The sequence below is a fragment of the Scyliorhinus canicula genome, chromosome 4 (genome assembly GCF_902713615.1).
Source record: "Scyliorhinus canicula chromosome 4, sScyCan1.1, whole genome shotgun sequence".
NCBI lineage: Eukaryota > Metazoa > Chordata > Chondrichthyes > Carcharhiniformes > Scyliorhinidae > Scyliorhinus > Scyliorhinus canicula.
In genome coordinates this window covers 36,838,006-36,850,645 of record NC_052149.1, presented here as the reverse complement: position 1 = coordinate 36,850,645, position 12,640 = coordinate 36,838,006, and the positions used below count along the sequence as shown (strand labels likewise).

At 48.0% G+C, this 12,640-nt stretch overlaps 1 protein-coding gene across 2 annotated transcripts in view; it reads left to right on the top strand.

Moving 5' to 3' along the window:
• The window catches only part of pigb (phosphatidylinositol glycan anchor biosynthesis, class B), a 61,928-nt gene that overhangs the window by 2,227 nt on the left and 47,061 nt on the right, over positions 1-12,640 (top strand). The window lies entirely within an intron of this gene.

Below are 12,640 nucleotides of genomic sequence, written 5' to 3'. Positions count from 1 at the left end.
ATAAGGGTAACTAGAAAGAGGGAGTAGCTGGACAGAGTTGATTGTAAAGGGAGCCTAGCAGGGAATACAGTGGAACAGCAAAGGCAGGGCTTTTTTGGGTTATTGGGGAGGCACAACGGAAATTCATCCCAAGGAAGAGGAAACATGCTAAGGAGAGGACAAGGCATCCACGGCTGATGAGGGAAGCCAAGGACAGCATAAAAGCATAGAAAATGGTGAGGATTAGTGGGAAGCCAGAGGATTGGGAAACCTTTAACAGTGAGCAGAGGACAACTAAAAAAGCAATTTGGAGTGAGAAGATGAAATATGAGTGTAAGTTAGCTAGTAATATAAAAGAAGGTAGGGCAGCACGGTAGCATGGTGGTTAGCATAAATGCTTCACAGCTCCAGGGTGCCAGTTTCGATTCCCGGCTGGGTCACTGTCTGTGTGGAGTCTGCACGTCCTCCCCGTGTGTGCGTGGGTTTCCTCCGGGTGCTCCGGTTTCCTCCCACAGTCCAAAGATGTGCGGGTTAGGTGGATTGGCCATGATAAATTGCCCGTAGTGTCCTAAAAAGTAAGGTTAGGGGGGGGGGGGGGGGGGGTTGTTGGGTTACGGGTATAGGGTGTATACGTGGGTTTGAGTAGGGTGATCATCGCTCAGCACAACATCGAGGGCAAAAGGACCTGTTCTGTGCTGTACTGTTCTATGTTCTAAGGTAGGAAGAGTTTTTTTTCACGAGAGAGACAAAAATAGACATTGGGCCACTGGAAAATGAGGTTGGAGAAGAAGTAATAGGAAACAAATAACAAAGAAATGGCAGAGGAACTGAATAGTTACTTTGCATCAGTCTTCACGATGGAACACACCAGCGGGATTTCAGAGCTCCAAGAGAATCAAAGGGCACAGGTGAGTGCAGTGGCCATTACTAAGGAGAAGGATCTGGGGAAACAGACAAGTCTGAAGGTGGATAAATCACCTGGCCCAAATGGACTATACTCCAGGGTTCGAAAAGATGTAACTGAGGAAATTCTGGAGGCAATGGTGGTGATCTTTCAGGAATCACTGGAGGCAGGGAGGGTCCCAGAGGACTGGAAAGTAGTTAATGCAACACCGCTGTTTAAGAAGGGAGGGAGGCAGAAGATGGGAAACTTTAAGCCGGTTAGCCTGACTTTGGTCATTGGCAAAATTTTAGAGTCTGTTATTAAAAATGAGATCGCGGAGTACTTGGAAGTGCATGATAAAATAGAACTGAGTCAGCACGGCTTCGTCAAGGGTAGGTCATGTCTGATAAATCTGTTAGAGTTCTTTGAGGAGGTAACAAGAAAGTTAGACAAAGGAGAACCAGTAGACGTGATTTATTTAGATTTCCAGAAGGCCTTTGACAAGGTGCCGCATAGGAGACTGTTAAGTAAGTTAAGAGCCCATGGTGTTACGGGAAAGATCCTGGCATCGATAGAGGGTTGGCTGACAGAAGGGATGAAAGGGTCTTTTTCAGGATTGCAACCTGTGACGAGTGGTGTGCCTCAGGGATGGTGCTGGGACCGCACCTTTTCACTGTATACATTAACGATTTGGAAGAAGGAACTGAAGGCATTGTTGCTAAGTTTGCAGATGATACAAAGATATGCAGAGGGACAGGTAGTATTGAGGATACAGGGGGTGCTGCAGAAGGACTTGGACAGGCTATGAGAGTGGCCAAAGAAGTGGCAGATGGAATAGAATGTGGAAAATTGTGAGATTATGCACTTTGGAAGGTGGAATGGAGGCACAAACTATTTTCTAAATGGAGAAATGCTTAGGAAATTACAAGCACAAAGGGACTTGAGAGTACTTGTTTACAAGACTCTTAAGGTTAATGTGCAGGTTCAGTCGGCAGTTAGGAAGGCAGATGCAATGTTAGCATTCGTGTCAAGAGGGCTGGAATACAAGGGCAGGGGTGTACCTCTGCACTGTATAAGGCACTGATCAGACCCATTTGGAGTATTGTGAGCAATTTTGGGGAAGGATGTGCTGGCTTTGGAAAGGGTCCAGTGGAGGTTCATAAGAATGATCCTTGGAATGAAGAGCTTGTCATATGAGGAACGGTTGAGGACTCTGGATCTGTACTCGTTGAAGTTTAGAAGGATAAGCGGGAATCTTATTGAAACTTACAGGATACTGTGAGGCCTGGATAGAGTGGACGTGGAGAGAATGTTTCCATTAGTAGGAAAAACTTGAACTAGAGGGCACAATCTTGGATGTAAGGGGCGATCCATAAAACACAGATGAGCAGGAATTTCTTCAACCAGAGGAGGGTGAATCTGGAACTATTTGCCGCAGAAGGCTGTGGAGGCAAAATCACTGAGTGTCTTTAAGATAAAGATAGATAGGTTCTTGATTAATAAGAGAATCTGGGGTTATGGGGAAAGGCAGGAGAATGGGGATGATAAAAATATCAGCCATGATTGAATGGAGAGCAGGCTTGATGGGCCAAGTGGTCTAATTCTGCTTCTATGTCTTATGGCCTTTCAGCCTTCTGAGGGACAATTCCCTCTGACAACATGGTGTACTTCTCACTTCCCCAGAGCACCATCTTTTCTTATCTTCCAATCAAGCACAGGAGGTTCAACACCTGTCATTTTAACTGGTTCTGTCCTTGGCCCTCCTACATTGTTCCATCGAAGTTCAACATAAGTTTGTGGAAAAGCACGTCATCTTTTGGTTAGGTAGTTTACAATTTCTGCATTGAGTTCAATAATCTCTAATAACGTTTGCCCTCAGTTTTTCCGATGATGTTGATGACTGCTTTCCTATTTACATCCTCTTTTGGACCCATCTTTCGTTAATTATGTCATTAACACCATCATCTCTTTTGTTATTTGATCTCTTCTGCCAGTGACAGAACTTGCTTTCGTACTTCCCGTCTTCCTCCTTTCCCAGTCTCGTCTTTACTTAATATCTGTCACACTGCATACCTCTTTCTGGTGAAAGACTGTCATTGCAGTGTTAATGTAAGCCTACTTGTGACACTAATAAAGATTATTATTAGCTGAATTCTGTTTCTCTCCCCACTAATGCTGCCAGACCTGTTGAGTAATTCCAGCATCTTCTCTCTTTTACTTCAGATACAGTTTGGGATTTGAATTACTAGCACATTAGATTCCTCTGCCACTGAAAATGGGAACCCCTGTTGATATGTTTGTCTAAATAATATGTCTCAAAAACAAATGGATGGCTTTAAGCACAAAGGACAAAGCTACCTGCTTGATTTCTACTCCTTCCAGAAACATTCAATCCCTCCAACGTCGACAACAGGAGCAACAGTGTGTACCATCTGCAAGATACACTGCAGAATCTCACCAGTGTTCCTTCGGTGGCACCTTCCAAGCCCATGACCACCACCATCTCGAAGGACAAGAGCAGGTACCCTAACCCTGACCCTGGAAGTTCCCCGCCAAATCACTCGCCGCTTAACTTGAAAATATATCGCCGTTCCTTCACTGTTGCTGGGTTAAAATTCTGGAATCCCTCACTGACTGCACTGTAGCTGTACCTCCGTCTCTGGTACTGCAAGAATTCAAGAAGGCAACTCACAATTTCTGACCCTCATTACAGCCTTGGTTTAAACGTGGACAAAATAGCTGAATGCCAGAGGTGTAGTGCGAGTGACTGCCCTTGACATCAAGGAAGCATTTGACTGAATATGGCATCAGGATCAGGGGCTGAGTGATCCTGGCGGAACCCAAACTGAGCGTCCATGAGCAGGTTATTGCAGAGTAAGTGCCGCATGATGACCCCATCCATCACTTTTCTGATGATCGAGAGTAGACTGATGGGGTGGTAATTGCCCAGGTTGGATTTGTCCTGTTTCTTTTGTACAGGCCATTCGTGGCAGTTTGCCACATTGCCGGGTGAATGCCAGTGTTATAGCTGTACTGGAACAACTTGGCTAGGGGCATGGTAAGTTCTGCAGCACTAGTCTTCAGGCCTACTGCTGGAATATTGTCAGGGCCCATATCCTCTGCGGTGTCCAGTGCCTGTAGCCGTTTTCTGATTCTGATATCACATGGAGTGAATATAATTGCTGAGTACTGTCATCTGTAATGCTGGGGACCGCTGAAGGATGGCAAGATGGATCATCCATTCAACATTTCTGGCTGAAGATTGTTGCGAATCCTTCAGCCTTATCTTTTGCATTGATGTGTTGGGCACCTCGATCATTGAGGATGGGGTTATTTGGAGCCTCCTCCTCCAATCAAGTATATTTTCTCTGGACTTCTGGTGGCGTATGCGAACGGAGCGGTCGGGTTGGAGAGAGCCATTTTGGCTTTTTCTGGGGGTTTCCCCGTTGTTCCGCCGATCGGGATTCCTTCCGCCGTTGGGGCCTGAGGGACAAGTGCCGCGTTGGGCCGGTTTGGAGCCAGTGGGGAGCACCAGAGGAGGAGCAGGGACATTGAGCCCTAAGTGAGTGGTGGGAGAGGATCTTGAGGCGCGGCCTGAATCCAGCACTAATAAAAATCGCTTATTGTCACGAGTAGGCTTCAAATGAAGTTACTGTGAAAAGCCCCTAGCCGCCACATTCCGGCGCCTGTCCGGGGACGCTGTTACGGGGGGAGCAGCGCACACCGGGTGGCCCCCGTTGAAAATGAATGTTTGGGATGTTGGAATTCCGGTCCCAGGGGAAGAGATTTTTTAAAAGTTTGATTTTTGAAAATTTTGTAAAAAATGTGTTTATTTATTTATTATTTACTTATAATTTTTACTTTTATTTATTTATTTATTTATTTATTTATTGGAAGAAAGAAGGAGAAAAATACTCAGTGGTTATGGGATGCCAAAAACAGCTATGAAGAGGGGAGGAAACGCGAGTTTGCCGCCGAATGAGAGGACCAGTAAAAGCGCTGACAAGATGGCGGATGACGGACCCCTGGTGGGGCCGCACTACTTGCAGTGGAAAGTATGACCTAGATGATGGCAGTGGAGCTGGAGAATGTTGCTCGTTTTGCGAAGTGTGCTTTACACTTAATTTCTCTGTTTTATAACCTTGCTCTAGAATCGCCAGGTATCTTTATGATACCACCACGAGGTTCAAGTGCTGATCAATAACTCAATACACCAGCTAGTAAGGTTCAAATCAAACCACATTTATTATATACACAGTCAATCGCTACTCATGCATAAAATACTACAGAACTAGACTATTTCTACCACTAAAGGCCAATACTTAGCTTTGGAAAAGGAACCCACTGGGTCAGGGAACAATGGCCTCTCGTTCGATCCTGAGACTGCAGGCTTCCAGCTGGTATGGACTAAGGGTTAGGAGCGCCTATCTTGTAGCGTGCGTTAACTGGACACTTGCTTGTTGGTGCAGCTGCAAGGCAAGTCTCTCCGAGTTGAGAGTCACGGTCGAGTTCTTTGAGGACTGCTAAGAAAACCTGCCAAGAGAGCGAATTGAATTTGGGATTCTACTTTATAGTCCCCAGGGGCTTTGCGCCATTTTGGGCGGACCCCGTACCTGGTTCCAATTGATTGGACCATGTTCCAATCGATTGGTTTGATTTCCCCAATGATGGGACTGTTCCCTAATCGCTGGGCGGTTCCTAAGTGTCCGTTGGCTTCTTTTGTTTTGGCTCCTGCTGGCGCCGAGGAATCTGGCTTTGCCTCGATTATCTTAACTGTTGCTATTGTTCCCGGGGATCGCTCATCAATATGCAGATGGTCGTCAGTTTCAGTGCTGTCTGCTTTCTGCGAGTCTTAATATACAGGAAGCTTTGCATTCTGCTTGCTTCCCTGTACCTGTCCATTTTTCCCTGCGTTCTTAGTGAATCTCCATTTTAAAGTCGGGTAGTGGCCAACCCAGGTGGCTACAAGAAGCAGTTTGCGAGGCACATGGAGGTGTTGAGGAAGGAGATGGTGGTTGCACTGAGATCATTGGTGGAGGAGGCAATCGCCCCAGTGAGGGTGGATGTGGTAAAGACATTGGCCAAGGTGAGAGAACAAGGTGAAAACATGAAGGAAGTGGAGGAGGCCATGTTGCAGCATAGCAACCAGCTCACCATGATGGGGGACAAGCTGCGGAGGGTGGTGGAGGTCAGCAAAGGACTCTGAGCAAAGCTCGAGAACTTGGAGAACCGCTCGAGGCAGCACAATCTGAGAATTGTGGGCTTGCCTGAAGGGGCAGAGGGCTCAAGGCCAACAGAGTACTTTGCTAAGATGCTAGCGGAGTTGATGGGGGCGAATGAAGACCCCTCCTGGTATGAATTGGACCAAGCTCCTTGGTCGTTAGGGCCGAAACCCAAAGTAAATGAGCCGCCGAGAGCAGTAATTATCTGCTTCCATAAATACCACATGAACGAGAAGGTGTTAAGCTGGGTGAAGCAGAAGCGGGAGGTGAAGTGGATGGTGCTAGAGTTCGGATTTACCAGGACTTGACGGTGGAATTGGCGAAGAGACGAGCGGCGTTCAGCCAAGTGAAGGCAGCACTATAACTAGGGGCTGCGTTTTGGTATATATCCGGCAAAGCTGAGGGTGACGTACAACACCAAAGATTTTTATTTTGAAATGGTGGAGGCAGCTGAGGCTTTCATGAAGGCAGAAGGCTTGGGACAGAAGTGACGAGTGGAGCAGGAAAAGAGATCATGGACGATGATTGGGGAGCTGGAAAATGTATAAATGTTGCAACTTTCTTTTCACCGACCCTGTATTGTAACTTACTTGACTTCACATTGTTATAGAGTTCAAGTTTTTGTTTGGTTTGATTGGCATTTTCGTTCCTTTTTTTTGTGGTAACGGTTATATGTTATTTTATTGAATTGTATGGGTTAGATTGTTTTTCTTTTTCTTCTGGGACTGGGTGGGAGGGGACAGTATGCCTTGGGGGGGGGGGGGGGGGGGGGGGAGGGGGGGGGTGGAGGGAAACCTGCGTTAGCTAACTAAAGTCGGCTAGTGAGCGGAGGTGAGAGGAGGGTTGCGGGAATTGGAGCCTGGGTAGCAGGTTTCGATGGGCCTATGAGGTGAGCAAGTGGGGGATAGAGGATCAATACTGGTTGAGTTTTTTTAAGGAGGTGCAGGGGGGATCCTGGGAGGGGATCGATGTTAATAATGGATAGGGACGGGTCAGGCTTGGTGGGGCAGGGCCTGATGGTATGATGGTGGATAAGAAGGGGGGGGGGAGAGGAGTGAGAGATCCCCCCCCCAATTAGGATAGTGGGAGGCCCAGTCAAGAGGTTAAAGGTGCTTGCGCATCTTAAAAGGCTGATGTAGCAATGCTGCAGGAGACTCACCTGAGGGTGAAGGATCAAGTGAGACTTAAAAAGGGCTGGGTTAGTCAGGTGTTTCATTCTGGATTTGATGGAAGTGCTCGAGGGGTAGCAGTAATGGTCAGCAAAAGGGTACGCTTCCAGATGGAGAAGGTGGTTGCAGATCGGGGGTAGGTATGTGATTGTGACAGGGGCGCTGGAGGGGAGGCTAGTGGCGCTGGTGAGTGTATGTGGTCCCAATTGGGGCAATGTGGGGCCATCCCCGACTTGGATACACACGAACTGCTAGTGGCGGGGGGGGGGACTGGAACTTGGTGCAGGAGCCAAGATCGGATGGTCACAGCCACGCTTGCTGGTTCCGTCAGGAGGGGGAAGGCGCTGGCTTGGCTAATGGCGGAAATGGGAGGGGTTGATCCTTTGAGGTTTCTGCACGCGAGGGAGCGGTGTACTCGTTTTTCTCAGCGGTCCTTAAGGTGGGGAAGGCACATGCTGGCTGGGGTTAAAGGGTCGGAGTACTCGGCAATTGCGATATCAGATCGTTCTCCGCATTGGGTGGATATGTTACTGGAGAAGGGAATCGTTCAGAGACCAGGGTTAGATGAAGGACTGTTTTTATTTTATTAATTTAGAGTACCCAATTATTTTTTCACAATTAAGGGGCAATTTAGTGTGGCCAATTCACCTAACCTGTACATCATTTGGGTTGAGGTGAAACCCACACAGACACTGGGAGAATGTGCAAACTCCACACGGACAGTGACCCAGGGCCGGGATTCGAACCCGGGTCCTCAGCGCTGTAGGCAGCAGTGCTAACCACTGTGCCACGTGCCGCCTCGATGTGGGATTGTTGGGGGACCGAGGGTTCTGAGACAAAATTGAAAAAGTATTCGAGGACTATGTAGGTTTTAACTGCACAAACTCAAAAACAGCTTCTTCCCCACTGTCACCAGACTCCTAAATGACCCTCTTATGGACTGACCTCATTAACACTGCACCCTGTAGGCTTCATCCGATGCCAGTGCTTATGTAGTTACATTGTTTATCTTGTGTTGCTCTATTATGTATTTTCTTCCCTTTTCTTCCCATGTACTTAATGATCTGTTGAGCTGCTCGCAGAAAAATACTTTTCACTATACCTCGGTACATGTGACAATAAACAAATCCAATCCACAAGGGAGGAGTCGAAGGCGGTTGTCTGGGAGGCTTTAAAGGCGGTAGTGAGGGGTGAGGTGATCTTGTTCAAGGCTAGGCTAGACAAAGAGGAGAGGCTGGAGCATCCGAGGGTAATAGATGAGATGCTGGAGGTAGACAGGAGATATGCAGAAGATGGGGACCCAGCGAAGTTGGACAAGAGGAAGGAACTCCAGGGAGCTTTGAGCGACTATCTACCAGGAAGGCGGTACGCCAATTGAGGCGAGCAAGGGGGGCAGTTTACGAGCATGGAGAGAAAATATGTTCGCAGGTCTGTTCCGGAGGGAGGCTGCGGCAAGGGAAATTGTCCAGGTGCGGGACAGGGCAGGGAAGTTGGTAGCTCCAGATCAGATTAACAAGGTCTTTAAGGAATTATATGAGAGATTGTACACGTCAGAGCCACCTGGGGGCGGCCGGGAGATGCAGGAGTTTCTAGATGGCTAGAGTGCCCGAGGCTAGGGGAGGGGGACGGGCTACATTAGAAGGGGTGATAATGGAGCAGGAGATAAAAGATGCGATTGGGAGGATGCAGTCGAGGAAGGTGGCAAGGCCGGATGGGTTTCTGGTGGAATATTATAAAAAAAATTAAAAGATGAGATGGTAACGCTGATGGTGGGGATGTTTGAGGAGGCAATAGGGAAGGGGGTGTTACCACAAACTTTGGGGCAGGCAAAGATTTCCCTGTTACTTAAGAAAGATAAAGATCCAACAAGAGTGTCGGTCGTAGGCCTATATCACTTTTAAACGTGGATGCAAAGATATTGGCAGAGGGACTGGCGGGTAGGCGAGAAGACTGCCTCCCGAAGATGATAGGTGACGATCAGACGGGGTTTGTGAGAGGGAGGCAGCTCTTTTCGAACATTAGGAGGGTATTGAACGTGGTTATGGCACCGGCGTTGGGGAAGGAAACAGACGTGGTTGTGTCATTGGACGCCGAGAAAGCATTTGACCAGGTAGAATGGGAGTAATTGATGGCAGTTCTGGAGCGGTTTGAGATTGGGCTAAGATTTGTGGACTGGGTAAAGCTATATGAGGAGCCTAGGGCGAGTGTCCGCACAAATAACATCAGCTCGGAATACTTTCCACCGTGGGACTAGGCAGGGATGTCCTTTGTCCCCCTTGTTGTTTTCACTCGCGATTGAGCCATTGGCCATCGCGTTAAGAAGTTCGGGAGTATGGAAAGGGATAGAGCATAGGGTGTCCTTATATGCCGATGACTTGTTATACGTGTCAGAACCGAGTGTGTCAGAAGGGGGAATACTGGAGCTGCTTTGGTTGTTTGGGTCCTTCTCAGGGTACAAATTAAATCTAGACAAGAGTGAACATTTTGTGGTGAATCGGCTGCGGGTGGGGGCAGGGATGGGGGGGGGGCTGCCATTCCGTAGGGCAGGGACTCACTTTAGATAACTGGGGGTAAAGGTTTCTTGGGATGGGGGGGGGCTCAATAGGTACAACATTTCTAGGTTGGTGGGGTGGGTGAAAGCTAATCTGGCAAGGTGGGATGGTCTCCCTCTGTCATTGGCGGGTTGGGTACAGGTGGTCAAAACAAATGTGTTGCCCCGATTCCTGTTTATTTTCCAATGTCTGCCGATTTTCCTGCCAACGGCATTTTTGAGAGAGATTGAAGGGATGATTACCTTGTTCATATGGGGAGGGAAGGTGGCCAGAATTAGAGAGATACTACTACAGAGAGGAAGGCAGGCAGGGGGTTTGGGTTTTCTGAACCTGATGTATTATTAATGGGCGGCGAATGTGCAGAAGGTATGGAGCTGGGTCAGAGGGGTTGACTCCCAATGGGTCAGAATTACGGAGAGTTTGTGTCAGGGGTCGGGATTGAAGGTGCTAGCCACAGCGCCGCTCCCGACGGCCCCGGGGAGATACTCGGGGAGTCCTGTAGTAATAGCCTCGTTCAGAATTTGGAGGCAGTTTCGCCAGTACATTGGGTTGGGGGTAGGGTCAAGGGAAATACCGATTTGGGGAACCATAGATTTGAGCCAGCCAAGTGGGATGGAAAGTTTCGGAGATTGGGGGAGAAAGGAATTAGGACACTAAAAGATTTGTTTCTTCTGGGTCGGTTTGCAGGATTGAAGGAGCTGGGAGCAAAGTATGGGCTGGAGCAGGGGGAAATATTTAGATACATGCAGGTTCGAGACTTTGCCAGAAAGGAGATACAGAGCTTCCAGGATAGCCAGTTTGCACATTGCTGGAGGAGGTGCTGACGTCAGGGGACTGGAGAAGGGGGTAGTATCGGCTATTTTGGAAGGAGAGGGTATGGAGGAGGGGTTCTGGTGTGAGGTGCTCCGGAGGGTGAACATCTCCACCTCATGTGTGAGGTTGGGGCTGATGCAGCTGAATCTGGTATATAGAGCACACCTCACAAGGGTGAGGATTAACCGGATCTTTGAGGGGCTAGAAGATGTATGTGAACGTTGCAGGGGGGCCCCGCAAAACTCGTTCATATGTTTTGGTCCTTTCCAAAGCTGGTGGATTACTGGAAGGAGGCTTTTAGGGTAATCTCTAAAGTGGTGCACGTGAAACTGGACCCAGGCCCTCGGAAGGCCATATTCGGGGTGTCGGACCAGTTGGGGTTGGAAACGGGTGCAGAGGCAGATGTTGTTGCCTTCACCTCGTTGATTGCCCGAACGGGATCCTGTTAGGGTGGAGATCATCCTCTCCACCCTGTGCCCTGGCTTGGCAGGGGGACCTGCTGCAATTCTTAATGCTTGAAAAGGTCAGATTTGAACTGAGGGGAAGGATGGAGGAGTTCTACAATACATGGGCGTTATTCATAATGCACTTTTGAGAATTGGATTACATCGAACATTACGGGGGGGTGGTGTTGGGAGGGGGGGGGTGTGGGGAGAGGGGGACTATATGTGTTAATGGTGACTATGGATGATTCCTGATTCCTTTTTGTCATTTGTTTATGTTAGCATGCGCGCTGATGTTTGGGGGTTTGGTGGGAGGATGGGATCATTGTTATTGATATGGGGATTGACATTGCATTCGTTACTGATTGTTGATTATTGTTGGGTGTAAATTTGGGAAAAAATATGAAAAGGAGGAGAATAAAAATATATTTTAAAAAAAGTATGTTTTTCTCTCTCGTTGGTACTCTCTCCGCCTGTCTCAGTCTCGCAGCTATGTACTTTTCGGACCTGGCCAGCTCAGCCTGTGGTGCAATACCGAGTCACTCGGTGATGGACATTGAAGTCCCTCACAGAGAGTAGTGTATTCTGCCACCCACAGTGCTTCCTCCAAGTGTGCTCGAAATGATACAGATTCATCAGCTGAGAGTGTGTGTGTGTGTGGGGGGGGGGGGGGGGGGGGGGGGAGACTGTGCATGGTAATCAGCAGGAGGTTTCCTTGCCCATGTTTGACCTGGTGCCTTGAGACTTCATGGGGTGCAGAGTTGATGTTGAGGGCAGCTCCCTCCCGACGGCTGTCACCTCTGCTGCATCTGCCCTGCCAATGAGACAAGACATACCCAGGAATAGTGATGGCGGTGTCTAGGATGTTATCTGTAAGGTATGATTCCGTGAGTATGACTATGCCAGACTGTTGCTTGCCTAGTCTGCCAGAGAACCCTCTCAATTTTGGCACATGCCCTCTGATGTTAGTAAGAGGATTTTGCAGGGTTGACAAGGCTGGATTTGTTGCCGTAGCTTGTTGCTAGGTAGACCATCCGGTTACATTCCTTTGTGTATTTTTTTGTAGCAGTTGAACTGAGTTGACTTGCTCGGCCATTTCAGCAGGCATTTAAGAGTCAACCATATTGCTGTAGGTCAGGAATCGCATGTAGGCAGAAATGTAAGGATGGCACCTGTCCTTCCATAAAGGGCTTTAAGAATTAATTAGATCTTTATGAAATCGACATTAGTTTTTCGTCATAATTAGACTTTCAATTCCAGATGTTTTATTGAATTTAAATTCCATCATCTGTTGTGGTGGGATTCGATCCTTGGAGGTCCCCAGAGGATAACCTTGGGTCTCTGGATTATTAGTCCAGTGACAATATCACTGCATCACCGCCTTCCCTTACAGGCAGACTACATCTAGATGGGCACCTCAAGACTAGCATCTAGATTACATCGAGATTAGTATCTCTTTCACCAAACATCCAGTAAACTGAAGTCCTCTCCCAACTAACTTGCGCACACATCTCACAAAGCAAGGCTAATATTTAGTGCAAGAATACAATTTTTCGTAAGAATAAAAAAATGAATTGTG